The sequence below is a fragment of the Siphateles boraxobius genome, unplaced genomic scaffold (assembly GCF_051911475.1).
Source record: "Siphateles boraxobius isolate OS27281-9 unplaced genomic scaffold, OSU_SipBor_1 8, whole genome shotgun sequence".
Lineage (NCBI taxonomy): Eukaryota > Metazoa > Chordata > Actinopteri > Cypriniformes > Leuciscidae > Siphateles > Siphateles boraxobius.
Genome location: NW_027509208.1, coordinates 36,534,315 through 36,560,243, shown reverse-complemented (window position 1 = coordinate 36,560,243; position 25,929 = coordinate 36,534,315). Strand labels below are relative to the sequence as shown.

Below are 25,929 nucleotides of genomic sequence, written 5' to 3'. Positions count from 1 at the left end.
GAGATTGTGAGAACGATTTTGCGATGTGAGTAAGTGTAGTGACAGCCATCACCAAGGATCTCCAGCTTGAGAAACGTTCAAATCTGCTTGAGCCTAGTGACTGCTCTGTGATGTTAGTTGCCATCGTGTTCACTTGAGAGCGAATTTCAACATCCTCTTCTGCTTTGACAAGCCCATACGACCCTTCTACACTACACGCTATAGGGCCACATTCCTCAATGAATCCTGGACCTGAGAACCAGTTTGTAAGGGATAAGTGGTCTGCTGCCACAAACCTAGTGGCAACATCTGCTGGGTTCTGTTCAGAACAGACGTAATGCCATTGTCTAGGTTCCGTGGTTTTTCTTATGCGTGCAACCCTATTGGCCACATACATGTAGAATCTTCGTGTCACATTGTGAATGTAACCGAGGACTATACAACTGTCTGTATAGAAATGGATGTCGTGAAGCTCTGTGTCAATTTCTCCTTTTATGAGTTCCATCAACTAAACAGCAAGCACCGCTGCACATAGCTCCAGGCGTGGAACAGTGTGAGCAGGAAAAGGGGCCAACTTGGATCTTCCCATTACAAACCCCACATGAGGCCGTCCATTTAAGTCTATTTTTCGTAGGTACGCAACTGCAGCAATAGCTAAAGTAGAAGCATCTGAGAAAATGCACAGCTCTCTACGCTGAGCTCCACATACTGAGGTAGGGACATAAGCTTTTGGTATCTGCAATCGATCAAGTTCAGCTAGAGATGAAGTCCATGCTTTCCATTTGTCTCTTTTGTCTAATGGAAGAATGGTGTCCCAATCCTGTTGTGTTGTTGAAAGTTTTCTCACAAGAGCTTTGCCTTGCATGGTGATTGGACAGACAAACCCGAGAGGATCATACAAACTATTGACAGTGGAAAGGATGCCTCTTCTAGTGAAGGGTTTGTGATCCTGAGAAGCTTTGAATGTAAAGCAGTCTGCCTTGAGGTTCCAACTTATGCCGAGGCTGCGTTGGGGGGGTATCGGGTCTTTTTCAAAGTCTAGGTTTTTGAGATCTTTGGCTCTCTCACAAGATGGAAAAGCTTCCATAACCGTGGCGCTGTTGGAGGCCACTTTATGTAGATTTAAGCTTGACTTCGCTAACATAGTCTGTGTGTGTTTTAAGAGATCAATGGCTTCTCTTTCAGTAGGGACAGATGTGATGCCATCATCAACATAGAAATTACGGAACACAAAATTCTTGGCGTCCGTTCCGCACTCTGATTCACCAAGCTCTGCCGCTCTTTTTAGAGCGTATATTGCGACCGCTGGCGAAGGACTGTTGCCAAAGACATGTACAGTCATTCTGTAATCAATGATCTCCTTTTCTGCACAGTTGTCTTCATGCCAAAGGAAACGGAGATAGTTGCGATGCTGCACTTTTACTTTGAAACAATAAAACATCTGTTCTATGTCCGCCATCACCGCTATCTTCTCCCTACGGAAGTGCAACAGTACACCCAAAAGAGTATTGTTAAGGTCAGGTCCGCTCAGTAAAACATCATTGAGGGAGATCCCTCTACACTGGGCACTCGGATCAAAGACCACCCGAATTTTGTCAGGTTTGTGAGGGTGGTAAACTCCGAAAATTGGCAAATACCAACATTCTTCCCCCGACCGCAGGGGTGGAGCAGGTTCTGCTTGCTCATTTTCAATCACCTTCTGCATGAAATCAAAGAAATGTGTTTTCATATTTGGTTTCTTTAGGAGAGTACGCTGTAATGAGTTCAGCCTCTGCATTGCTTGCTCTTTATTGTTTGGGAGTTGAGTTCTTAGAGAGCGGAATGGAAGTGGCGCTACCCAATGGTTATCCTCACCAAGATACACCTCTTTGTCCATTATGTCTAGAAAAACTTTATCCTCCACAGATAAAGCAGCTTTATCATCCTCCCGAGATCTGAAGAACACATTCTCCTTCAAGCTCTTTGTATAGCTCTCACTGATTTTTGAACATTGAGAACATGGTGGATCGGGCAAATATGACAAAAGAGGTGACTCACCCCGTTCTACGATGTTGATGCCTTTTATGCATGGAGAGAAGAAAGAAGTTCGTCCATTTGAAAGTACATTGGTCTTGTAAGCGTTCACGCTAGACTGCCAATGAGTCCCATCGAGGCAAACTTCTCCCACTATCACCCAGCCTAAGTCCAAGCGTTGTGCATAAGGTGTGTTGTGAGGTCCGTTGTGCTGTTCACGCACTTTGTGCACACTAAGAATGTCTCGTCCCAAAAGGAGAAGGATAGGAGCACTAGGATCTAAAGGTGGGATTTTATCTGACACAGTAGTGAGGTGAGGGAATCGCAAAGCTACCTCGGGCGTAGGAATCTCAGATCTGTCATCCGGTAAGGTATTACACTCTAAAAAGGGCGGAAGAGCAACAACGGTTCTCCCATCAAGCGACTCAATTGAGAATCCACTTATTTTCCTCCCCGCCGTGGAGACTACGCCTGAACACGTTTTCAGTGTATAGGGGGAAGAACCGCTAATGATGTTGAACAGATCAAAGAACTGTGACTTCGCCAATGATCTATTACTCTGTTCGTCCAGAACAGCATAAATGCGTTTGGCCTTTTCGCGTTGATTAGAGGGGTAAACGTTTACAAGACAGATCTTTGAACAGGACTTGGGTTTACTAGCATCCCCGCAAATCTCAGTGCACTTGTTGTTGATCTCAGCAATGTCCTCATCAGTTTTTTTCATAAATTGATCTGGTGTTGATACAGACACTTCAATGAACCTCGGAGCAGGACCCGGATGCATGGCTGTAATGTGTCTGTCACTGTCACATTCTCTGCACTTAATAGATGCTCTGCAGTCTCTTGCAACATGCTTAGTGGAAGCACAACATCTAAAACAGATGGACTTTTCCTTCAGATGAGCTTTTCGTTCGTCCAAGTGAAGTGGATGAGGCTTATTGTGTAAGGTGCAAACCTTATCTGGGTCTACATTCTCATCAGAGTTTCTGTGTTGGCTTGGTCGTGAAGCCATTATTTCAGTCTTTTTTGCGAAGACAGATGTTCTGTTGTTCGTCCTGACAGCTCCGTCGAATTTTGTGTTGTTCAAACGGCCAGTTGAAGCGAGTGCAAAACTAGGATCGTTTCTGGTTCTTGCTTGTCTACAAACAAATTCGACAAAAAAGCTGAATGGTGGAAAATACACATTATGGTCTTCCTTATACCTGGAACCTTGTGAAATCCATTTGTCTTGCAGGCTGAATGGGAGTTTTTCTACGATGGGGTTGACTCCTCTCGCTGTGTCCAAGTAAGTGAGCACAGGTAAACGTCCACTCTCCTTTGCAGACTGCAGTTCAAGCAACAGGTCTCCAAGGTCTCTCAGACGATAGGTGTCCTTGTTTGTGATGTAAGGAAAGACCTCTAGTCTCCTCAACATTGCCTGCTCGATGACCTCTGGACATCCGTAGCAGTCTTCAAGGCGACGCCATATCATTCGTACTCCTATGGCAGGATTGTTGACATGAACTGATTTAATTCGTTTGGCATGCTTAGACGAATCAGGACCAAGCCATCTGATGAGAAGGTCAATCTCCTCTCTGCTTGTTATACTGAGTTCACTGGTTACAGCTTGAAAGGATGTTTTCCACGCACAGTAATTTTCTGGACAGTCGTCAAATCGAAACAGGCCAGAACTCACCATTTTTTTTTTCAACAGATATGTGGCGAAGTCTTTCGCCTGTGGTGGTGTTGGGCTAAAGCACTCAGCAGGGTCTTGAGAGGGCAGGCCTGACTCACGTGGTATTCTTACAGGATAGTTTTGACACCTTACTTCATCAGCTCCATCTAATGGCTCTATTTTTACATTTGTAGGAGAACACTGGAAGTTGTGTTGAATTGTCTGTTCCTGCATCATAGGAATTGTGTCAGCATTCGATTCCTCCTTCACCATTGGAGGTGGTGAACTAAGTGAGCCTGTAAAATAGCTCCGCATTACATAACTTGAGTTCTCACTTGCTTGTTGTGATTTAGGATTCAGATTAGGAGCATTTTGTTGTATCTGTGAGTGTTTCTGCACGTACTCTCTGGTGCGTTCAGCTCTGCTCGAACTGTATGATTCTTCTTCTAGGTCGACACTTGCATCATCTCCATAAACTACAGCTTCGTAAACTTCTGCCTCTGTGGATGCTGCTACAGCTTCTTTCTGCAATTGTAACACATATAAATCAGCCTCAACCTCTGCTTTTCTACGTGCCGTTACAGCCAGTGTTTTCTGTTGATTCTCTTCGATTAGAGCTTTTTTTCTCATCATGATGGCTTCCTTCTCTGCATAAGAAGCTTTTACTTTGCATGCTGCTGCTTTAGCTCTTGCTGTGGTCGCAGCCGCACTAGCTGAAGATCTACTTGAACGATGTGATCTGCTTGACCGTGATTTTGCTTCTAGCGTTTGGTCAGCTTCCTCTGCCTTCTTTTGAGCCTGTGACTCGTCCATCTTGTTATTGTAGTACTGACTGTAAGCTGGATTAAACTGTGTTTGGTTGTCTTCACCCGCCGTGCAGACGATATTTTACTATTCTGTCCTGGCAATGGTGTTTTGGACCGAGCGTTGACAGATAGCTAACAGAAATAAAGCTCCATCACACGTTCTTCTTTGTGCTTATGTGATGCACACTTTACTTTACTGTAAAACTAAAAGAAATACAAAAAAGTACAAATTACAAAGTAATCTACAAAAAGTTATTGATATTGTTCACATGCAAACATCCACTTACACATTTAAACAACTAAATAAACAACCGATATGCCTTTAATATCTTAAAACATGTGCTTGAAGAAAATAAAGGGAAGAACAGCTTCACTTGTATATTAGCAGTTAGATCGCGCTAGCTTTCAGTATCAAACATCAATGTCTAAACATTTTAATAACGACTAGCTTTACTTAAATTAACACAACATTATTACAGTTGTTTTCAATATAAATTTATAACTTACGATCGTATCTACTCCAAGGATTAGACAGCAAACAATGACGTGCATCCAAAACACAGATCACAGAACGAGTCTCTTCTTCTATTGCTTTACGCGCTTCCTGTTGCGCTCTGTTGGGCAGTGTAATACCATTTTTCCCCACTAGGTGTCACACACAATCTTCTTACAAAGAAAAACTAGCACTGCACAGAACATAGCGGAGAACATGAACATGCACAGAACATTGCGGAGACTCTCTATTCATTCCGGTGAAATCACAAAATAAAATGAACACAAAGGTGTCCCTGCTTGATATAGACTGTAACCATGCACTCAGTTTTGATGAGAGAAAAATAAACTGTAGGCCTATGAGTGTGCGGATTAGAACCACTGATCTATAGGCTATAATGAGATGTTCCTGATTCACCATCGTCTGGCCTCTGAAAAAAGCTTTTAAGGCTAGTCTGCCTGGGCCTGGCCATATTTGAAACGTCTCACTCAATCGTTCGCTGTTTAGGTCTATATTACAGCCGTTTTAGGCGTGCGCTTTATTTGAAATGCAGCATGCGATGTTGTTTCATAACTTTCAAACAGTAGAGCCTGCTCCTTTATATTTATAACATAGACAAAGGTCGGTGTATTTTTTCTTTATACATTTTAGGCTTATTCTCAAATTCAGATTGTGTTATGGGGCGGGATTATTAGGCAATTTTAATCGGACAATTTGACCGGAGAGATTTAATTTTGTCGGACATTTCATTTTTTTCCCGACCAATGTCCGGTAATTACCGGACAACGGAAACCCTGCCCACAACAGAACACTTATGTTTCTTAGGAGACATTTACGACAAGGCAGCACAAATCGTCAGAACACCGGCTGTCATTGAAACAATGAAGGATGGTGAACAGATCACCGAGGGCGGGGTCTATGCCAAAACCACAGTGTCAATCAAACCACGTTGGTGGGGCTTGCTCAATTTTACGTCACACTGAGCCGAATCTTAGAGCAGCTCGTTCTGAGACAGTGCTTATGATTTATTGAGATTGAAAAAAAAACACGGGGTGGATTTTTATCATTCCAGGGTGGTTTTGCTCACATACTGCCAACACACATTTATGTTCAAACACCATGTAAAAGTGAATTTTGCATAATAGGTGCCCTTTAAAGGTAGAGTAGGCAATTTTGGAGAGGCTAGCGATTGCAAGCTTGCTTTGAAAGTGCAAAATGTCAAAAAACAAAACAGCGTAAAATTACCTCATGTCTCAAAGCACACAACATTACAATAATAATGACCGCAAACAACTTACAGAGCTGTAGTTGTACCACCTGACTGCTTTAGATTCATTTACCCGTTGATTGTGTTGACATAGAAGAGCACAAATCCTAGTATGAAGATGTTAACAGCTCTGGGTAGAACGTCAACATAAATACGGTTACGACATGGCTTGAGCGCAGCATTAGCTCGTTGTTTTGGTTCAGGAAGAACCGTAAATGGTGGCTGCTGTTTGTTTTTGGACTCTGTGATTGTCTGTGTATAACTTTGGATAGCCTCACAGAATGCGCTGATAACGTGTAATGTCTGTGCGAGAAGGTGCGCGGCGGTATTGAAATACATACGCTGTTTGTCAGCGGACCGAATGCAATGATTGGAGGACATTTTTTTTGGTCCTGTGACTTCCACAATAGATATATGTACATCTTTTAATATTTAGACCACTTGTATTATTAATTACTATCAGGATGTGAAGAGAGTTTCAACCAGAATAACAAAAAATGTTTAGAAAACAAATTGCCTACCCTGCCTTTAAATGCAAAGTTGAGGAAAACCAGACTAGAAAATAAATCTGTATCATGTGTTTTACTTAATTTGGTTGTCAATGTTTTTTTCCATTTGTTACCCACAAAATGTATTTAAATTTCTCAAAATATATGATTTTCTATGTGATGATTTACAGTACAGTTGGCATTGGCTTACATGCACCAACCCAAACATACCAGAGACACTTTTGTAAACATTGTTTTCCAGAAGTTCTAAATTAAATCATTCAAGTACTGTATTTAACAGTCTATTGACAAAAAAAAAAAAAAAAAAATCCAGATGGCGCCAAATGTGTCGCTTTCAGATTTCACACGCAATTTTGGACCACTTGTTTGAGCATGAAACACAATGCCCTATGCGCATGCCAGACACAAGGCAATTAACTTCTTAGGTTACTCTTCTGCTGCTTTTCTTTCAGCCGATGTACTTGGAAACGTTCTGTATAATAAAGTCAAGAAGGTTTATTCTTTTGGGAATTTCATCGGGTTTCAGGGAGTTAATTTTGGCGGCGTGTTGCAGACGTTTGCTGTGAGACTGCTTGCAGCAGGGCATCTAACTTATTTCCGAGGGGCCGAAGCCACTCAGACTCAAAGGCTCCTGGGCATTAGAAGGGCGGTGTGCAATCCTCCGAGCGCCACCGTAATCCAGCTGCCATCATCCATTTTGTCGAGGTTTAAGATGAAACGTCCCAGCTGTCATCGGCTCTTTAAGGTTTCATTATTGTATTTGTTGTTTTTCCCACCTGTTCTCATTTTTTTACCCCTATGCATGCATTGATAATAATTTTACAGCAAAGGATGTTATTTCCAAAAGCATCACTCTGCATCACTGTAACGTTTTGTGGTTACGCCGCTGATTGAAATTGGCACCCAAAATTACCGTAGCCTGGCTGAGGTCATTACGTATGCCGGCATCATTTAGGGGCATGACTGCGCAGCGAAATCTAACTCGCATAGAAAGTATCGTTTTTGTTTCAGCATGGGATGATTAGTAAAATCCTGCAACAAAACCCTGTTCTGCGATTTCAGCAGGGCTCAAAATGCTTCTTTTCTTTTTTGTGAAGAATCAGTCAGAACATTTTTAGTTTTGTACAAGTGTAAAGTAAATGACAAAATGGAAGAACTATTATAACCAAAGAGGAAGAGGATCATTTCATGCAAGTGCATAACTTTAATGAAGATTTAAAAAAGAAAACGAGACATTCAAAATAAAATTTTGCCTATGCAAACAATATCCAAAACTTTGAAACAAGTTATCTTTTTTTGATAGATGTGCTATCTATCAAAAAGCCAGATGTGCTTATTTCATATGGAAATCATTACAGCAAGTGATAAAAGTTCACACATTATGTACTTTAATTGTTGGATACAGGGGTAGTTGATGTGCAACAGGTCTATGAGCTTTTTCTAAATCAACATTAAGATTTAAGGTTAAAATTTGCATGAATGTGTTAGAATTTATATTTTGTATATAAGTACTTGTTTTGTTGTCATAATTTTGGTCACTTTTTTAGTTCCTTTTAAATGACCTGCTTTTGGTGTGACAAATGGGATTTTACAAGTCCAAATACTTTATAGTCTCTCAATTAATGAACTGTTTTTGTTATAACCGTGCAATAGCATTATCCTATTTGATATTAGATGGAGTTTAGTATATCACATCACAGGACATGTAAACTTCATAAAAATTGAGTTCCCAAAAGCCTAAGTAAAAAATGTCTTTGCAAATATTTTGGGAAAAAAGTCGAAATATTTCGAGAATAAAGTCAGAATACTTCGAGAATAAAATCAGAATATTTTGAGGATAAAGTAAAAATTACGAGAATACAGTCTTCCGTAGAAGTTCTTATTTATTAATTTTTTTGTAAAGAAATGCGAATTGCTTCTGGGCTTTCAAACAAGTAAATTCTACAGGTGCTAATCTAAGCTAAGATTAGCTAAGATAAACTTGGCATTACCATTTGTTTTCGAAATATTCAACTTTAATAGAATAAAGATTTAATAAAATCTCGAAATATTTCGACTTTAATCTCGAAATGCTAGAATTCAGGGCTTGCGTTTCAGGGCTTCCGTACATTACCTTGTTTTGACTGTATTTTTTTTTTTCTTTAGTGCATTTATCTTCTCAAGTTTAATGCTGTCTTCCTAATGTATTCATTGATTCATTCATTGAAACTTTCCCCCAAAAAATACACCGCTCTGATTATAATAAATAGGCCTATATGGAAGCTTGTTTCCACCACAGAATAAAAAAAAATTATAATTGCGACTATTTATCTCACAATTCTGACTTTTTTTCCTGCAATTGTGATTTACATCTCACAATTCTGACTTTATAACACACTATTGCGAGTTTATAAGCCTATATAATGTAATATAGGCCTATGGAAGCTTGTTTCCGCCACTGAATAAAACATTTAAAAGGTACTTTTTTCAGATTTTTTTTTCTTTCTTTTTTTTAAAGTACCTTTTTTAATTTTTTGTTCAGTGGCGGAAACAAGCTTCCATAGGCCTATATTACATTATATAGGCTTACAAGATATATCACACTGCTAGTAAGCTGCTGTTTGTTAGTACAGTAGTCAACATTTTAAGTGGATCAAAACCTTTCATCAAAGTTGTACTTGAATTTTAAACAATACCAGTTCTTGTCTTAGGACAACTTTGATTAACTTTTTTCATCCACTTCAAATGTTGACTACTGTAGTTCATAGTGTAGTCTACCTTTTCCAAAGGTTGACTGTAGCTACTTTAAATTTTGGGAAACTTGTAACGGTTTCAAAGTAGCTTTCCAAAGCTGGACATGACCTCAAATGCCACTGGTAATAAAGTGGTTTAATTAAATTACATTTATACCTAATTTAGTTTGAACAAACACTCTTAATTATTTCAGACTTACTGTTTATCACAATTTGTGTACAGGTGGTTTTCAGGAGACACGTTGTGATCTGCAGCCTCCTCTGACCTCACAGAAGTGTCATTTCCATCTCACACAGCTTCACCGCGAGCAAGTAGAGAAGACGGGAGTGCTTGTTCTCTGCTAGTGTTGCGTTAAACCAGTGGAGAAAACTTTTTATGCACTGCTTCTGTTGCTTGAGAGAACTTATAAGCTCTCAGGGACTCGCCGAGACCAAAGGTGATTCAAACTAGTTAAAATAACATCGCCACCCTTAATAAGAACTTTTTGTGCTAATATTTTTACTCGGACGGGGGGAAAAAGCCTCAGTCAGAGTGCTGATATGTTTTGGTCTCCGTTCAATAATTTATCATTTTTCATTGCACATCTAAATTTTCCGTTTCCCAACGACATGGATCCCTGCTGGAAATCAGATGGTCATTTATGGCGTCGCTAATTTGATTTAAAAATATTTTAACACACTCTGAAAATACAAAATGGGTGCAAATTGACACAAATTTATGGGGAATATTTTATGGTAACACACACACACACACTTTCAGTAAGTCTGATCTAAAAATATTTGGGTCCACTTCACTGTTACACCGATAAAATCACAAACCTTTTGGATAAATATCAAACAATATTTTGACTTGCAAATGGAATTTTCCATGTTTTGGTAGTTTCAAACTACAAGGTTTGTTTTTCCACCTAATAAAAACCGAATCGCACTAAAGACACACAAAGGAGCAGCTTTTAAATTACGAGTCCCGACCAGATTCTGCTCGAATTAATGCAGCAATCATATGGAAGCAATCTTTATGAACCCCAGTAAGACAAAAAACAGGAGTTAAACGAGGACCATCTTCTCTCTCAAGACCTCTCATTTGTTTGTATTGCCTATTAACTGAAACGCCTCATTTATCAATGTCAGCATTCGCACAAAATGATAGCTGTCCTCATGTAAATGAGTAAATCTGACGAATGGTTCAGAATTAAGTGGCTGCGTTCTCATGAAATGCGCACTCTGTCGGTGGACTGACCCTGGTAAACCACCCACGACCAGGTTTTTTTTTCTGCCGGCATTTGAGGTGGAAAACTGTCTGAGAACGGTGTGAAACTGGACGTATCTGGCACAGGACGGGCCCCGTTCCGCACCGCGTAATGCAGCACAGAGTGGAGGTGGTTAGAACTGACTCTAAGTGAAACACGTTGGTTTGTGTTGCTATGTAGTCTAATTACTGTCGGCCTGCAACATCTCTGTGTTAAACAGATTAACAGAAAGGCACAGAGAGAGCCAAACCACTGCTCTCCACAGAGAAGTGATGTAATGAGATGACCTGACTATTAAGATAAAGCCCAAAGCAAGCATCAAATCATGCTGAATAAATCAGTGAATTGTTTTGGTTCATTTAAATCAAGCGCTCAAACAAGCTTCCCAAAGCTTGGGGGGTATTTTAGGAGAGCATATTTGTAAAGTAACAAAAGGGATGGTTTTGAAGATGTTTTGAGAATATTGTGTGTTTATAAAAGGAAAGTCAATGGAGTCCAATATTTTGAGCACCCCATTGACTTTAAGAGTATCGTCTTTTGTGGTCCACAGAAGTCACACAGGTTGGGAAAAATATGATGGTGAGTAAATGACGACAGACTTTTCATTTGAGCGAACATAACATTTTTCAGTAGCATAACAGTATCTCAGCTGTTATCAAAAAAGTTTTGAGATATTTTGCCTAGCAGTGAATGTTACTTACATTTCTTCTAAAATTTCCCCACTCATCAGGAGTTTTTTAAATTATTTGCTTGTTCTGGCATTTCATTTAAATGAACTGGTTCTCAGAATCAATTCACTGATTTGTGCAATGAAGCATTTGTGTTATTGTTTGCAGCAATACTCAGTATTGTAATATTTATTAAAATAATTTAATGAAACATAATATTTAGTTACATTCTGCCTCAATTAAAAATGAACCATTTAAATGAACGGTTCTCTGGATAGTTTAATGTAGCATTTTTTGCAACGACACACAAATAATACTATATTTATTTAAATTATTTTACAAAACATATCTAGTTACATTCTGCTGCCCACCTCAAAATTTAAATGGTGTTGTAGTTTTAATTGACTTTTTATTGATATTTTGAAGTAAGAAAATTATTTAATGCAACGTTATTATTATATAAACTATTATCCATGAATTTAGAAAAATTACATTAAGTTTGATCAATAATAAATGTCACAATTCCAGGATCATGCACTTAAAACTCCAGCTTGTGATTTTTAAACGTTTGTTAAAAAAAAGTGCTGCAGATAAGCTGCGGTTAACATTATCATGAAAAATGCAAACCACATATGAATGCTGTTTTGTAGCATGTTTTGATATCTGTCTATGCTTACAGCTGTCACAAAAACACACCACCAAATTTGACCTCTTTTTTTTTTTTTTTTCTAAATTGTGAACAATGCATGATTGTGGTCTCTTCCTCTTCTCTTACAGAAGGTTAAGACTTTTTCTCCCTGTATTTGTTATTCCCACTAAATCTAGCAAGCTGCATAAACGGTTGTAGACTCTCTGAACTGGCCCTACAGGGCCAGGAAAAATCCAAAGGAGCCAGACAAATAAAAAACCAAAGAGCTAAGACGCCGGCGCTCGGCTCTGAATCTGGTTCCTGTCAGGGTACATCAAGGGAACACCCGCAACGCAATCTCCAAATGCTGCCTCCCCGTAACCATACGTGTCTCGCTGACAAGACGACTGAACCATCGCCAGCTCTCCAAAGAGGATGGCTTTTTTCCCTTCTTCTTCCACCCCTTTATTTATTCCTTTTCACCCTCCCTCTTTTCTTGGAACTGACCCACTGAAGATCAATTCTGGATGATCTGATAATTATGCTGTCAGTTCCAATTGCCATGTGATGAAGTGAGAAATCGGACAGAGAGTAAATACTAAAAGGATTTCAAGCTTTTTGTACATGTGTGAGTCCCATATTCACGAGCAAAACTCGGAGCAAGCCATTACTTGTTTAAGACCTGTTTCATAAGCTGATAAATCACCATTTAACAGATGACATCTGCTAGTACATTGATTTCTTTGCCATTTCCATTCAGTAAATGACACATCATTAATAATTCTTTGCTTGATGTAGACTTATAATCAGAGATCCTGATGTGATTTAAACCACTAACCCATTATATGGTTATAGATTCAATCCAAGAAGGTCTGTGATACCCAGAAAAAGCTATCCTTTAGCATTCCCATTCATCTCATTGGCAGTTCCTCAGTTGGTGCAGGACTCTGAGAGTTCGCCATTAGAAATTGATCTGCCAGAGCACTGATGCCAAGTTGTTTGAACCATAAATGAGGTATTTAAGGTTAAAAGTGGATGCAATTTGATAAGTAGATAATAAATTAATTAAAATTCAAAAATGTATGGATAACTGCAACAATTGTAATTTTTAAATAGAAATGGAGGTATTTGACCATTTTAGTTAGAAAATGACACTTATAGGAATTGCAGTTCATTTTATTTTGGACAAACTTTTAATGTTAATGCCTGGTATCAAACTTTTTTTTTTTAAACAGTTTGAAGGTTTTATTGATGGATGGATGGATGAATGATTTACATTTAAGCATTTGTGCAATTGCATTGGTTTAAGAGTGTGAGGTCATTAAGTGCTTGTGGAAGAGGTGCGTCTTCAACTGCTTCTTAAAAGATGTGATGTTCTCAGCAGTTCGGGTGGAGATTGGCAGCACATTCAACCAGAGAGGAACAGAGAGAGTAAAGGTTTTGCATAGTGACTTTTTGCCTCGTTGTGTGACGTCTCTCATTCAATGACCTGAGCTGATGGGAGAGAGCATACATGTAGTAGTGGGTTGAAGTAGGGGGAGCAGTTCCAGTGGTTGTCCTGAAAGCCCGCGTTAGAACTTAAAACTTGATTCTGGCCACAACTGGGAGCCAGTATAGTGAGATCAGAAGGGTTGTGTCGTGGGTTCTCTTAGGCTGATTGAAGACTAGACGAGCTGAGAGGCTTAGTCGTGCGGGTTTATCACCTGCATAGCAGTGGTAGAAGAACCCATGTGCCTTTATGATTGTGCTCAGAGAGGTTGCGTAGATGGTGAAAAGAAGTGGAGCGAGCACTGAACCTTGAGGTACCCCGGTGATTAGCTGATGTGACACCCCTCTTCTCCATGAAACCTTAAAATATCTGCCAGTGAGGTATGACTCAAGCCACTGAAGTACAGTACCTGTAATGCCCAAGTCAGAGAGGGAGGCCAGGAGCATCTGGTGGTTAACGATGCCAAAGGCCGCAGAATAAGAATTAGATGACTTTGTGTTTGCTCTTGCCAGCCGAAGAGTTTCTGCAAGTGTCAGTAAGGCGGTCTCAGTGGAGTTTTACATTTTTGAAGCCAGACTGGTTGTCATCAAGTAGGTTCTGTGAAAGAAAAAGAGAGGGCTGATAAAATCAGAATCAGAATCAGAAAGAGCTTTATTGCCAAGTGTGCTTGCACACACAAGGAATTTTCCTTGGTACTGAAGCCAGTGCACATATACAAATACAGATACAACAAGAAAAATAGAAATACAAATTCTACAAATAAAATTATAAAAAATATGAAAATACTATAAAAATATATGGTCACAGTTGGGTTTTGTCAGAATAAACATTTACAGATTATGAACATATTTACAGTGTTTTGTATAGTATGAATACATATAAATATAAATATCACCTGACTTTTTAAGATATTGCACTAAACAGTGGGAGTATTGCACTTACAGGCATATGCCTTGGGAGATATGTTAACTGTTCAGAAGGGAAATGGCCTGTGGGAAGAAACTGTTCCTGTGCCTAGATGTTCTTGTGGCCAGTGATCTGAGTCTCCGTCTTGACGGTAACAGTTCAAACAGGTGGTGTCCAGGGTGAGTAGAGTCTGTGATGATTTTACCCGCTCTCTTCCTCACTCTGGAAGAGTACAGGTCCTGGAGGGTTGGCAGGGGGGCACCAATAACCCTCTCCGCAGTCCGTACTGTCCGTTGTAGTCTCCTGATGTCTGATTTGGTAGCTGAACCAAACCAGACAGTGATGGAAGTGCATAAAACAGACTCAATAACGGCTGAGTAGAACTGAATCAGGAGCTCCTGTGGCAAGTTGAACTTCCTCAGCTGGCGAAGGAAGTATAGTCTCTGCTGGGCCTTTTTCACAGTGGAGTCAATGTGATTATCCCACTTCAGGTCCTGAGAGATGGTGGTGACCAGGAACCTGAATGACTCCACTGCTTCCACAGTGCTGTTCATGATGGTGAGTGGGGGGAGTGCTGGGCTGTTCCTCCTGAAGTCCACGATCATCTCCACTGTTTTGAGCGTGTTCAGCTCAAGGTTGTTATAACTGCACCAGACAGCCAGCTGTTCAACCTCCAGTCTGTAAGCAGACTCGTCATCGTTTTGGATGAGACCTATGACAGTGGTGTCGTCTGCAAATTTCAGGAGCTTGATAGAGGGGTCTTTAGAAGTGCAGTCATTAGTGTGCAGGGAGAAGAGCAGTGGGGAGAGAACCCACTCTTTCAAGCATTTTAGACAGAAAAGGCAGAAGAGAGACTGGATGGATGGATAGATGTATGGATGAAACGATGGATGGATGAATGGTACTGATAGACAGAGATATAGAGGATGGATGGATGGATAGATGGAGGGTACAGACAGAAATGCAAAAGATTGATAGATGATGGATGGATGGATGGATGGATGGATGGATGGATGATGGATGGTACAGACAGACAGGAATACAAAAGATGGATGGATTGTACAGACAGACAGAAATACAAAAGATGGGTAGATGGATGGAGTTATGGATGGATGGATTGATGGTACAGACAGAAATACAGAAGATGAATGGATGGATAGTACAGATAGAAAGAAATACAAAGGATGGATGGATGGATGGTACAGATAGACAGAAATACAGAAGATGTATGGATGGACAGGTAGATATAGATAGATGGATAGATATAGATTTTTTGGACCAAGGTAGACAACCACTTAATTTGTTAAATTCCAATTGCAGTTTTTCTAATTCTTATTAAATACATTTTTAAGGTAATTTTTTGGGGGCTTTTGCATTTATAATGACAGTCTCCGACAAGTTTAATTTCCTGTGGGATGTGGCCAATTCGATTCAAATTACCACTCATGATCTGAAAGGGAACCAGTTATGAATATGGAATTTTAACAGGTCACATGAGAAACATCAAAAATTGAATATATTGAGATATGTGTGAGTCATATCTTGCTTACATAAATGTATTACTACTCTGGGGGGTAGGAGTTGTAGTTATCGAATCTACTAGCAGGAGCTAAATAGGTCATGCTAACCATCAGAGGTAGAAACTTTAGCTGGAAATTTTTTTTTTCAAGAACCACTATAAAACCAAAACAATCTCTGTTACCTTAAATTATATGTTTATCTCTGTAAAGCTGCTTTGAAACAATCTACATTGTTAAAAGTGCTATATAAATGAGGATGACTTGACTTGACTAGAGATCTCACACACGCTGTCTATTTTATTCAAACTCCTGGTTTGCTGTATAGGAATATGTAAATTAGATAAGACTGGTTTGTTGCTGGTTAGTGAATAAGACGCAGGTTTTAGTGCTGAAATGCTGTGTATAAAACTGACACAACTATACAGAGAATTCACTTCTTCGCCTAAGAGTTTACTTAAGAGACTGTCCTTCCAATTAATGTACTGCATGTTCTCTTGGAAGAATATGCTAGAATGACAAGTAACAAAACAAAATCTGTACTAGAACATGCTGTTCAGTCTGTTGCAGCTGTAGAAAAACAGGCAGAGTGGATGTACACAGTAGCCAGTGTGAGCACATTGGTGTTGGACTGATCTATGGCCTGTACGCTGGCTGGATTTGTTTAACCCTGAATGTCAACCGGTGCTGTCTGGAGCATATGTGCAGGTAATATGTACCAGATGACTAGAGTAGCAGCCCAGGCAAACTGCATACAAAGCGAGTGTGGAGAGGAGAATTTTTTTATTTTTTATTTTTTAAACCTGACAGCAGGTCAAATCTCTATTCAGTGAGCCTGAAGTAATGGACAATGTGAATTGCTGGTTGAGTTTTCAAAGATTTACAAAATATGCTAGGACTTATAAACAACTAATGCAATTAAATAACAAATTCCATGTTTACAGAATAATTGGCTATTTACACTTTTAAAAAAAGTGTCACCTTGGACATGTAACCTGATAATACCATCGACATTGTGAAAAGTACACTGGAGTTATTTGAGAAAAAAAAACCACTGTATATAAACATATATTTATTTGTCAGAGCTAAACTAAGCAAATTTTAGAATTAAAACTTCACAAAGGTTTCAGAGTAACCACAGGTGTATTCCACTTTTTTTATTTTTTTTAAATATGCAATGTTATCAAAATGATTCAACCCCATTGCAAATCAGGTTTTGTGGCAAAATACTTTCAGCTGTTTGCAATGAACAAATCAAACAAAGTTAATTGAAATAGCTAAACTCAACAAATGTTTCAAGTTGTTTCCCAAATTCAACTGTAAATGCAACTTTTAATGACTTCTGTAGTCTAAAAATTATTTAACCCCTTCATGGCAAGCTTCTTTAGTACTTAGTAGAAACTTCTTCCTCTAGATATACCGCTGATCCATAGGGCCAAGAAGTTCCAGTTTGGTTTCATCGCTTTACAGAACAAAATCCCCAAACTTCTCTGGCTTATTTACATGATTTTGAGCACTTTTCTTGTGCTTTTGGGTCAGTAGTGGTGTATGTCTTGGAGTTTTGGCATGGAAACTGCATGCGTTTAGTATGCGTCTTACTGTGCAAGCTGAAACCTCAATGCCTGTTGCCTACAAGTCTTGCTGCAGGTCTTTTGCAATCACTCAAGGGTTTTTCTTGCAAACTATGCCTCCAATGGTTTCTCTAGGAACATTTAGTGGCTTTGCTATCTTTTTGTGTCCTGTTCTATTCTGTCAAACTATCCTGTTTGTGAAGGGCGATGATATCTTCTCAATTTTTTGGACCATTATTTTGACTTAGCCATATTTCTAACACACAGTCAAACGTGACACTCAACAATCCTAGCCAGTTCAGATATTTCATGTGTTCTAGCTCAAGCACACCTGGTGCAACTAATGAAGCCCTTGATTACTTGCATCAGGTGTGCTTGATTCGACATCTGTTTTGCAGATTTGTGCTGTTGTGGGGGATTCTATTCAATGGGTTGAATAATTTTGAGACTGCAGAAGTCATTAAAAGCTGCATTTTCAGTTGAAATTGGGGGAAACCACTTGAAACATTTATGTTGAGCTACATATACAGTTTATATAATAAACTTTATTTATTTATGTACTTACTGTGGCTACTGTATATAAGAATGGCATCAATGTACCATTAATAAAAAAAACACATTTATTTGTCTATTTGTGCGCTGCAAACCTTTTTTTCTGAATATTAAACACTATTGACATTTTCGGCATATTTTTGTGCTGCGCTCAGAAAGGGTGATTATACACTTGGATTGGTGAATAAATGTTTGCCCACTAAACTGAGAGTGGGTGGGGTGTGCCAACGCACCTTGGTCACCCATGTATGCCAGTCAGTGTCTGAGCAGACCAACCACAGTCTGGACGGATGAACGACCTGCTGTTAGCAGGATGTGCTAAAGAGGGTTGCACTTTCCATTTTGCATATTCATCATGAATACAAACAAATAAATCTCCAGAATACAAACATTCAGGGGGCATCTTTGGCAGTCTAGACGACCACCCAGACTGCCACGGGGTTGGGTTTTGAAACCCTCACAAACACCCAAACAAATAACAAACAAGAGTAGATCCTCATGACGCTTTGAGCTAATGAACTGCGATAGAAATAGTAATGAGAGAAGTTTGTCTTTATCATGGGGAACAGTGCCCGTTTTTGGTAGTCTCTCTCTGGCTAAAACTGCTCTATGATGTGTTTTCAAAATTTCATACCTCATATCCTAGAAATGATTGCATACAATGCCATTTCAATGTAATCTTTATTTTATATTACTGACTATTATTGGTTTCTCTTAATTTTATTGCAATAGATACATGTTCTGAATAAATGATAGATGATAATGCTGATTGACATATCATTCATCGTAGTGATGGTGCACATTGATAACATCATCTAAGTTAACAAGCTTTAAATCAACCAAGCTTGCCATGAGTTAATCAGAACAGTCTTGAAGTCATAATTTTCATTTATAATAAATACCGCAATATTCCATAAAAAAACAACAACAACAACAAGAATTGTCAATTTTGATTTCATGGTGACTTTAAGAAATCAGGTCAACTTTTCACTAATATCTGCATTCAATGGCATACATTTGTGAGTGCTAGACTGATAGAGTCTGAGAGTTTCGAGATTGCTCCAAATGGTTCTCTTATTGCTTTAGTCCTCCCAAGTGTGTTGCATTTCAATATTACCATCAATAAATTTGCAGCCAACAAAAAGGAATTAAACTCAGTAAAACGCCTAGCGCTATTAGTTTGAAGAGATAGAATACAGCTCTTCCAAGCAGTCCATACAGAGCACCATCTTCTGTGGGTCAAATAAATCCCTACGCCATCCTTTCCACTCAGTAAAACCATTTAACTTTACAGGCAAATGTTGTATAAGAAAGAATGAAAAAGCAAGTGGAAAATTCAAGATGCAGAACAGTCAAAGTCAAAGAAAAGAGCACGGTTTGCAGAGGCACTTTACAACCGAACTACTTGTAATCAAAAAGAGTCTGAGCAGTGCATGTTTTACGTGAACATTTAAATGCATTAATCATGTGCAAAGGCACGAGGGACCTCTCTCCATCACCCCTCTGTAATTTACAGTGCCGGCCCCCCAAGAAGGAGGAGAAAAAGAAAACACAAACTAGGCCCATGGGTTTGATAAAGATGTTAGGTGATGAAAACTGACTTAAAACGGTCGCATACGAGAAAGAGTCTGGCCAACTTTTGCACCTGGCTCCGAAAAGAACAGCTAAGCAAACTTCCTTTTCCCGTTGTGACGTCTTTTTTCATACCCGTTTCAGCCTGTAAATGGACAGGACAGCTACAAGTGCTCTCGGCTACATTTGGTCAAACCACCACGACTCGATCAACAGAGCCGCTGTTTTTGCTGATCACGACTCTTTGCGTAGTGATTTTTGACATGCACACCTCAGCGAGCACAGAGGCCGTGCACCATCTGTAAAAGCGCAACGAGTTTGCTTGATTTCATTTACACTGTCATTTTTTGTCTCGTAATGTAATTTGATGGAGACACTGCCTTCTCTGATCCTTAAGAGCGTGTCAAGGGAATTCATTTTCCTGTAAAAACAATTTCCTCATTGTGTGTTGGTTCTAATGACTGAAAGACTGTCCATAAAGCAAATTTGACTTCAACATAATGAGCTGAATTTGTTTCCTCCGAGTTGCTCTGCTATAGCAGCAAAGTATCATAATTAGTTTTTCTGATTATTTGTCATGTTGGTAAAACTACTTTATGTGGAGGATGCCTATATGATCTGTACATTATGGCTTAGTTTTTTTCTTTTAAGTCATGTTGTTTTTTGCGTTGCAATGCTGTTTTATTGATTATATTTTCCCTGACAATATGACTTATTTCATTATGCATATACTTCCTACTTAATCCTAATTACAATTTTCAGTTTATGTTTGAGTGATTTTTATCGGAATATAATTTGTTTTAATTTCTCTCTTTCACATACTGACAAAGGCAGGAGCCTTTTTAACAGTAATGCAAATATAAATGTAAATTACGTGTGTAATCAATGTAATTTATCAAATCAAATTCCTGTTTTCAACTTGAAATTACAACTTTATGGTGCAGTTAATGCAGTTTTTTTAATCAGCTCATTTCAGTGAATCATTCTGAATTATTTGAACAGCTCACTCTCACACTAAAATGTTCAAAGCAGTTTCTCACTCCATATAAATGTTTCAAAATACTTAGGGAGACAGAAAACAAAAAAGTGTGTTGGATGAGGTTGATATTTACTTGCAATGAAAATTAAACCAATGCATCATATCATTTGCCAGTGATAAAGAAAGTGTTTATTGAGTTCAACACCTACATGTGAAGCAAAAGCTAAACACATTTTCTGAGAAAAAGAGTTAATATAAGTGGTCGACCGACATATCGCCACGGCCGATATATCGGCCGATATTTTAAAAATATCGGCATCGGCCGATACGTTTTTCTAATTGGCCGATGTGTTGGACGCGGGACTTTTATTTTGACGGCGCTGCAGACTTTTATTTTGACGGGCCCTGATTAGAACACCAGCACCTGAGAAGTAGGGGTGGGCAATACTGCAAAATTCGGTATCGATCCGATACCAAGTAAATACAGGGCAAGTATCGCCGATATCGATACCGATACCAATACTTTTTAATTTTAAAAGCATGCACTTGAACTTACATGCACTTTCCTGTGCTAGAGTAGTGTGTCATGATTTATGAGGTGAATGCATCATTAATATGCTAAATCTGAATACGTTTTCATGACCACTAAATATTTTGTGATTTGTGCTCTCAACTCGCCTGTAATTAGTCAGTGACTTTTACCAAACTACCCTAATTATAGTAATGCACTATTGTACACTAGCCTACTGTTCAAAAGTTTGGGGGCTGTAAGATTTTTAATTCTCTTCTGCATTTATTTGATCAAAAATACAGTAAAAACCTGTAACATTATTACAATTTAACATGGGCTATTCTGTCATTTATTCCTGTGATCAAAGCTGAATTTTCAGCATCATTACTCCAGTCTTCATGATCCTTCATGATGAGAATTCATTTTAATATGCTGATTTGCTGCCCAAGAAACATTTCTTATTATTATCAATGTTGAAAACAGTTTAATTTTTTTGTGGAAACCAAATAATTTTGCATGAAATGTATAATGTGTTAATGCTGTTATGCTGAAAGAAATGCTGTTCTTTCAACTTTGTTCATCATATGAAACAGTTTTTTTTTTTAATAAAAAAACACTGTAAAACCCTTGACTGTCACTTTCGATCAATTTAATAAACGTGTTACGTGACGGTCCGTGCGAAGTGAGTGAATGCGAACAGAAGATCAGCTTCACAGGAGACGCGATCGAAAAACTTTAAATCCTTCATTTTAAAATATGCTGTGCTATATCCAGTTGCCCACTGTGTCATATTCATGTCGTTTTCACTGTGTGCTGTATGTAAAATTAGCGTTACCTTGTCAAAAGTCAAAGTAAAAAAAATATGATTATCATTGCGCATGAAATTACCAGATTACTGAGTTTACTTTTACAGTGTTTACTTCCTTTTTATTCACATATTCATATATTTTTAAACAACTACTTTATTTGTGAGAAATAATGTAATAGGATTGCAGATTCAAGAAGTTGCCATCTAAAGTATAGGGCCTAAGCATATTTATTTTAAATATTTATTAAATTTGTCTAATTTATTAAATATTTATTTTTATAAATATAAAGTGTGTGTGTGTATATATATATATATATATATGTGTGTGTGTGTATATGCTTGATATATAAATATAAATATCGGTTTTATATCGCCCATCGGCCACCCTGCTCTCTAAGATATCGGCATCGGCCATCAAAAAACCCATATCGGTCGACCACTAATTAATATACAACAAAGCATTTAAAGTACCAAAACGTACCATATTTTGACTTTTGCCTTAATAGTATTTTTTTTTTTGAAGGACCTCCTAAAAACCATGGTACAGAATATAGTAATAATTAAGTTAATAATTCAATACCAAAGTAAACACTTTTTTTAACAATGGATAGTTTTTTTCTAAAGAAATTTCATTTTAACTCTTTCCCTGCCAACGCCAGCATTTTTGATAATTTTCACAAAACTTTCAGTGCCCCCAGAATATTTTGTTGTGAATATCTGAACGTGCGTTTTTGTTAAAGACTACGTCTGGATCAGATTCAGAACGATGAAAATTCCACCAATGGCGGGGAAAGAATTAATATATACTATAACTATATTAATAAACATATGTGTTAAAATGGTTTTTAATATTTCATAATTACAAAATTTTTTAAATTATTTGAACTGAATTCTTGTAGAAATTATACAAATATGAACATGCTTAATAGTAGCACAGTACTTTTGCCATGTTGCTTGTAGTGGAACTATTGAAACATCAGCTTACAATTTAACTTGGATAATATTTCTGTAGTGTATTTCTTAACATCTTTAGCTTAGATAACGATTTCTTTTAGTTAGCTTATCTTATGATTCTAGCAACTGTAATGCACTTCACAACCCGTCTCTGATCTTCAATAGCAACAGTGGTAATTGCAGTGTTAGTTCACATTAATCAAAGTGTCAGCTGCAGAGAACTACAGGCTTTGTTTTGAGAAGGGCCTCCACCTAACTTCCACCAGAGTGCATCTATTAAGGGGTTAAATAAACACTATTTGCTAATACGGCCTTTATTTCAGCGTGAGTGGAAGGAAACGCAGTCACAGAGTGTTTGCAGTGCAGGTATGGAAGCAATCTCTTGAAAAAACGCAAACATTGTGGACTGTCCGCAGTGTTTGTGTGAGTGTGTCTGTGAAAAAGACAGATAGAGGGAGAGTTGATCACTGAAAAGCTACTGCAGATGCTGCTGTGCACACTGTCAGGTTGAGAGCTGGGGATGATTGCCACATCTGGAGTGAATTTATCGTATAATTCGCCGTATTACTGGTGCAGTCTCCATATAAGTAGCATGACCACGTTTACAGTCCAGTCCATAAGCCTGCAAGTGCCCTCTGCCCTGCGCTAATTTATACTTGTACAGGGTGGAGAGCACAGAATTTATTATAGTCTTGAAAGCACTTGAGCGAATCATGCAAAAACATGCCATATTTCACCCGCAGAATCGAGAGAAAAACAAAATGTTTTTACATGAAGCAAAATATAGTCATTCTCCTTTATGTAATGACATATTTTAACTTTAATACTTAATACAATATTTTTTTTTATTAAATCTGCATCAGTTAAAGGTAGTACAACAAATACTACAATGTTGTATAAATACTTTTAGTATTAATATATATTACTTTTTGAATTAATGTAACGAAAAATATATTCTTTCACATTACAGTGATGAGAATTTAAGGGGAAAATTGCTTAAAAGTATAAAAAATAATGTCACAATGTGGAGAAAAAAAAACATTAATGGTTGTAAAATAATGTTTATTTTCTTTTAAATTTTGGGATAAAACACTCTCTTGACAGATTTCTCCACAATCATTTAGGTTAAATAAAAAGTATCTGACAGATACTTTTATTGTGAGTAACAGCATCAACAAAACCTACAATGTCTAATTCTGTCACTAATGCCGGCGTATTTTCAGACATATATTGATTGCAATCAAAACTCCAAATGTCTGATTGCTTTTCTTTGGCGCCTCAGTATTTGTTTTGACTGGTGATATTGGTTGTGGTTAAACTCCATGTTCATGATCATCCAATATCTATTTTATCAGTAAATTGTTTTTGATACACATCCTTTTTTTTTTTACATCATGTGGTTACAGGGAGAAAAAAATTGATGATTTCCAAGCCTAGATGGAATCTACACCTGCAGAAAACTCCACCGATTTTAAACGTTCTTCACATCCACCGCAGTTTGTGTGTTTGTTTATGAAATATTTTGGCTTTAATTTAAGCGATGAATACATGTGTGTTACCCACCTTTAACACATTTTAATGCCTTTCTGCAGATTTACCTTCCAAAATCAGTGCAGAAAATTCCCGCAGATTCTGTCTGTGCTTGTATATCTCCAAGTCTGTTTATACTGCTAACCAAAGAGTGCTTATCATCTGATCCATTTCATCCTTATAACAAACAAAAAAGGAGGCCCATCTGCGCCTGGACTTCTTTGATGAGACGCTGTTGTGTCTGGCTTATGAGGTAATAATGAGGGTCTTATAATGTTGATATATTTACACAAGTTCATTCCTGCACGAGGCAGCTTGTTTCTGCCAATATTCAGGGGTTATTCAGTTCTTTGTGAAGCGTGGTGGGGCAGATCTTCCCTGGAGATTGACTATTATTATTATTATTGTTTACTATGAATTATTATATACTATGTCAACTGAACATGCTGCTAATGACCCTTTTTGGCATCTTCCAGCATGTCATTTGTATTCAAATGTAATATCAGGTGATGTTCTGATGCATCAGACATCAGGAATGTTGACAAAGCCCATGGGCTAATTTGACAGACTAATTTGCCAAGGCAAAAATACATACTCAAACATAAAAGGTTGGAAGAGCTTCATTCAGCGGGACAGGCAAAAGTCTCGGCATGCCCAGATGTGATATTGTGAGAGGCAAGGGGAAAACAGTTACCTTGCAAAAAAAAATTTACACACTGTAAAAAAAGAAAGAAGTTCATTATTTTAACGGACTAATGAAAAATACAAAGCTTCCACTTAAGGAGGATGGGAAATCTCTCACTAACTTTATTCAGCCCCAAACAACTGCCCCTAAGTGAAAACTTTCACTTTTCATTACTTTTTTAACCCACACACCTAAAGTTTTGGGACTTTTTGATCCCCGGATAGGTATTTGGCACAGATATTCTTTATATTTTTGTAATTTTAATGAGAAGAAAATATGACATTCCATGTTGGATGTAATGCCTTTGTAAGAAAAAGTAAAGTTAAGGCATAATTCTTAATTTTTTTGTAATTTAATTAGTTACTTCTGATGTAATTACATTATTACTGTATCCACAGTATTCCTGCGCCCCATGACGCTTTGCGCGAATTATGGGTGTAACATCCGTTAAGCTGTAAACAATCAGTGAAAGGCTAGCTCTGGACGCAATTATATATTTTTAAACCGTGTACGATGACATTATATTATTCTTCTTACCCTTCAACCATTGAACATTAAAAGGATATTTAAAAGTGTAAAAGCATAAACAAGGTACTTTCAACAGACCATGAATAATCTATGAAAAAGTATCTTTCCACAGCAAAATCGGTGGTAATCTGTATATTATGTAACATACTTTGCCTTAATAATAAAAAAAAATGTTTTACTTCAGCATTGCGTGATACTCTTTTAAAGTCATTTCAGTAATTTTGACAGATAATAAAATATATTTACCTGTGAAACCAAACCTGGAAAGAGAAGTGAGGATTTGGGGAGTATTCCAGTGAATTGGTATACATCATAAATTAAATCGGGA

General features: G+C 38.0%; 1 long non-coding RNA gene across 1 annotated transcript in view; it reads left to right on the top strand.

Moving 5' to 3' along the window:
• The window catches only part of LOC143729806 (uncharacterized), a 102,483-nt gene that overhangs the window by 15,846 nt on the left and 60,708 nt on the right, over positions 1-25,929 (top strand). Inside the window, exons 2-3 of the long non-coding RNA XR_013200077.1 lie at positions 24,265-24,358; positions 24,451-24,641. This is a non-coding gene — a long non-coding RNA (uncharacterized LOC143729806). The remainder of the gene's footprint in view (positions 1-24,264; positions 24,359-24,450; positions 24,642-25,929) is intronic.